Genomic DNA, 4,909 nt, shown 5'->3' with positions numbered 1-4,909 from the left:
TGTCATTAAAAGCCATTGTTTCCTTGTTGATTTTCTGCTTAGATGATCTGTCCATTGCTGTTGGTAGGGGTGTCAAAGTCCCCTACGATTATTGTATTATTATCAATGAGTTTCTTTGTTATTAATTGATTTATATATTTGGGTGCTTCCAAGTTGGGGGCATAAATATTTACAATTGTTAGATCTTCTTGGAGGATATACCCCTTAATTATGATATAATGCTCTTCTTCATGTCTTGATACATTATTTTAAAACATAGTTTGTCTGATATAAGTATGGCTACTCTGGCTTTTCACATTCATTCGCATGACAGATGATTTTTCATCCCCTCACTTTCAATCTTCAGGTGTCTTTAGGTCTAAAATGAGTCTCTTATAGGCAACATTTAGATCGATCTTGTTGGTTTATTTATTTTTTATCCATTCTGATACCCTACATCTTTGGATTGGAGCATTTAGTCCATTTACATTCAGAGTTACAGAAAGGTATAAATTTAGTGCCCTTGTGTTACCTGTAGAGTTGGTGTTTCTGGGGATGTTTTCTGGTCCTTTCTAGTCTTTGTTGCTTTGGGGTCTTTTTTTCCCCACTCAAAAAGTCCCTCTTAAAATTTCTTGCAGGCCTGGTTTAGTGGGCATGAACTCCTTTAGTTTTTGTTTGTTTGAGGAACTCTTAATCTCTCCTTCTATTCTGAATGACAGGCTTGCTGGATAAAGTATTCTTGGTTGCATATTTTTTCCCATTTAGCATGTTGAATATATCCTGCCATTCTCCTGTGGCTTGCCAAGTTTCTGTAGACTGACCTGCTATGAAACTGTGAAACTAAATGGACCCATGCATGCTTGGAAGCAAGGATCTTACAGCAGAGAGGAGAGGGGTGGCCTTTCATGCAGTGACAGGAGGGCAGCTGCTAGAACACCCACATCCCAATGCAGAGTCTATCCACTTATTTCATGTGGCTGTAGTCTGGCATCTTTAGGTCACTTTCTTGAAAATTTCAAGTTATCAGGATGTCACCCAGCCCTCCACAGGGATGGGTCTCTGTGAAGGTCTGGAGGGGTCAACGGAGCTGGGAGTAGCTGTCCCCAGATGCCCCCTACAATGTGCTAAGCTCCATGGGGTGGGGCAGATGGGGGGGGCAGCCACCCTGGACTAGCCCTACAGGAAGGTTCATCAGGGCTGTGCCTCCCCCTTCCTACAAAGCTATCCAGGCTTCACAGGGCTTTGCCTCTCTGGCCACCTCAAGAAGCTGCCTACTGGGCCTCTGACCTACTCTGGCCGCATGCTCTTAGGTGACCTCACCTCTGGGTTTGGCCCAAATGCCAGCTCCCTGCCCTGCCTCCCCCCACTCCCAGGCTCTGACTACCCTGGGGTTGGTAGGGGTGGGGGTGGGGCTGGCACCCAGAAGAGAGTCACCAGGGTGGCCCGGATTTCAAGAGCCTTCGCCCAGAAAGCTTTGTTCTAGGCAAGCTCTCTCCAGACAGGTTGAGGGGAGGATGCCAGGAGCCAGGAAGCCAGGTCCAGGGAATTCACCAACTTATCCCAGAAGGTCAGAGATACTAGCCCTGGGGCCAGGCCATCAGCAAAACATTCCTGGGACAGGGTGTTGCATGTAGTTAGGCTATGGCAGAGCTGGGGCTTCACCTGGTCTTTGCCTCATGCCACCCAGTGACAAAGCTTCCTGAAGGGCAGGGCAGTACCTACAGGTCCAAGGCATCCACTGAGTTCAGGTATGGCTCCAGCCCTCCATGTGTACTAAGCCCTTATCACCATCCTGCCCCTGGACCATCTCTAGTCTCCAAGCTGGTGACTTCATCTAACTTCTACCCCTCCAGGCCCTTCCTGAATGCTGTCACCTCCCTCATACACCTAGAACAAAGGTCAGCAAACTAAATCCAGCCCACCACTTGTTTTATAAATAAAGTTTTATTGAAACACAGTCATAGCCACTCATTTATGAATCACTTATGGCTGCCTTTGGGCTATAACTGCAAAATCAAGTATGACACTATTGGTTTGAAACGCTCTCAGGAGCCTCCTGGTGTAATCTGAAACTGATTCCTTTACTCAGAGGGCAGAGAGAGACTAAAGAAAGAGGCAGGCTACTCCAGGTTGGTAGGTGGCAGGGGTTTTTTATTTATTTGTTTGTTTAAGACTTTTATTAATGGGTGCTTGCCGTTTGTTGACTTTTTTAAAAAAATCAAGTTGTAAATTTTTATCACAAATCAAAAGTGAGGTTCTTAAAAATCTCAACTTGACCAGATATGAGACAACTTAAAAACCTTTAAAAATGTATTGAGAAAAACCAGGCTTAAAAAAAAAAAAAGAAAAAACACGTTTGTCATTACCAAAAAAAAATGTCTTTAGGTCACAATAATAAAAAGCCCATGCTGCATAGATAATGCAGATAGTTCTATTTATCTGGTCAATGGTCAAAAGGCAAGCACTTAAGGTCTTCAGCTCCAATCTTTTGTTCATTTCTTATTGCTGGAATTTCATCTTCATTTCTTCATGTTGGAGGACTAAACCGGATGATGGTAGAGATGGTAAGCTGGCATTTGCTCAGCCTTGGAAGCGGACGAATTAGCTGATGGATCCGCTCTGTCTCTTTGTCATCTTATGATTTAAGGTTTTCAGGGCGTCTGCTTCGGTAACTGAAGTTGCAGCGGTACCGACGTTGAGGTGGCTGCTGACCTTGGGTCTCATCTCCTTGATTTTCCTTATCTTCCTCATTGCCATCCTCTCTAGGCTGTCTTTGGCGAGGAGACCCCCTGCGGAATTGTGGTCTATAACCATACACATATTCGGTTTCACTGGTCTACCTTGTTCTCCTGCACCCTGGTTGTCCGCACCTTCCATCACTTCTCCCTGCACAGGATGGTTGGAATACTGTGGTCGCTGCCCAGAGGGTCTCCGCATGTAGTAAGGTGGGAACCGTCACCCATGGTAGGGCCAGCGCTGTAGGGCCTGGCCTCGGGAGCACTTTCCGACCCCTCGCTCTTTTGCCCCCTCCCACTAATCTGGTAATTCTGCTGGGAATTATGTGGAGGCCCCCTGTGACGTGGATAGCATCTATAATGGTTCCAGTCTGCTGCATATTTACTGCCTCATCCTGGAACTCCACCAGGGCCTGTCACATTTGCTGCCCCTGCACCCTTTTCTCCTTCAGCCACATCAAACTCCACAGTCTCTCCATCTCCTACACTGCGAAGGTACTTCCTGGGGTTATTATTTATGACCGTCTGGTGTACAAATACATCTTCCCTGGTGTCATTCTTGTTGATGAAACCATATCCGTTTCTTACAATGAATCATTTTACTGTTCCCAAAACCTTCCTTGCGATGACCTTCTTGTCCCCGCCAGCAGGTGCCGTGGATGTGAGGCCGCCCAGGCCGCAGTTCCCCGCGCCGCTCCGTGTGCCACGGCTGGCAGTGTCGGCAGCGCTGAGGGCGGGGGCAGCGGGCAGCTGCTGGGTCTCCGCCTCGCTGCTCATGGCTGCTGTGATGGTGACTGGGGCTAGCGGCGGCGGCTGCGGTTCCTCCTGGGGCGTGACGGTAACTAGGCCGGCGGCGGCGGTGGGACAGCTCAGGGCTCTCTGGGGTCCGCTCTCCACTCCCACTACCAACTGAACTCGGTAGGTGGCAGTTTCAATAAGCAAAGGGAACTTACATACAAGGTTTTTCTTGGGTGGCAGCAAAATTAATGGATCCCTGCCCCCACTCACCAAATCTTAAAAGTTAACAAAGAGATTTAACTGGATTCAGACCAGTATACCATACAGGTGTTCTCAATATCACATCATTACCTTAAGGCTGTGTCCTTGGAGCAGACTCGGGGGGAAAGGCAACTACAACCCACATTCCAAGGACAGAGGAGGGTGAGAAGCCTCTGAGAGCCCTGGTCCAGCTCTCAGATCAATCAGCAATCATGTGTTTCCCATGACATTCCCCAACAGGCACTACCTGTGACAGAGATAACATAGTCCAAAAATCCTAAAGTGTTTACTCTCTGGCCCTATACAAAAGTTTGTCAACCCCTAATGTAGACTGTTTCACCACACAGATTCTCCCTCAAGCACCCCCAGCATCTCCCAATGAACACAGGATTTGTGGCCCAGAAGCAGGCCTTCTGAATTCTGACCCTTTCTCCACCACTCTCTGCACAAACTTTCCCTTCCTTTCCTGCATATGAGATTGTCTAGGCCTGCACTTTGCAAGAACAATTCCTTTAATGTTATGCGTTGGTTGTGTGGCCTATGAACACACGTGTGACCAGGCTGTGAATGTGCATGGTTCTTTCTAAGCAGTGCTGAAGGTATCCTTGAATAAGTCAGCATCATTATTCAGCTCCTCATCTAATCCACACATTAATAGAAAATGGAAGGATTCCCTTGGGAATTATTGTCTGGGGGGAAAATCAATTACTTACAACTCATATTCAGTTAAGTAATCATTCTTAATGCCTAGAGAGATTTCCTGGTGGGGCTCATGCTAATGCAGTAAGGTAGATGGTCACGTCCACAGCACCTGCTTTGACAAATTGAGGGGCAGTCTCCATTATACAGACCATGTCCAAGCCTGAGCTTGAAAAACAATTGCATCTCAAAAAGGTTTGCTCTTCCCTGTCACAAGAAAGGACATACCCCACGCGGTAGCTGCCCCGCAGTCAGGGGCTAGAAGAAGGAGACATTGGGAGCAAAGCTGAACAGAGCCAAACAGCAGCAACCACCCTCAGCACCAACATATAACATAAGCAAAGTAAGTATGCTTGCAAGTCACTGTGAGTTTGTTATGCAGCAAAGTTGACTAATAGAATTATTAGGATTTTCCAGGGTCCTTCTTACACAACCTTAATCCTTTGATGACCTCAACTTTTATGCTAACATCTCCAAAATTTATTCCTGAGCTCCAA

At 46.9% G+C, this 4,909-nt stretch overlaps 1 pseudogene; it reads right to left on the bottom strand.

Moving 5' to 3' along the window:
- Window positions 1-2,519: 2,519 nt before the first annotated feature.
- Window positions 2,520-3,491, bottom strand: LOC110585735 (annotated as a pseudogene).
- Window positions 3,492-4,909: the final 1,418 nt, after the last annotated feature.

The sequence above is a fragment of the Neomonachus schauinslandi genome, chromosome 3 (genome assembly GCF_002201575.2).
Source record: "Neomonachus schauinslandi chromosome 3, ASM220157v2, whole genome shotgun sequence".
Taxonomy (NCBI): domain Eukaryota; kingdom Metazoa; phylum Chordata; class Mammalia; order Carnivora; family Phocidae; genus Neomonachus; species Neomonachus schauinslandi.
The sequence above is the reverse complement of the archived record's forward strand: the minus strand, read 5'-3'. Positions and strand labels throughout refer to the sequence as shown.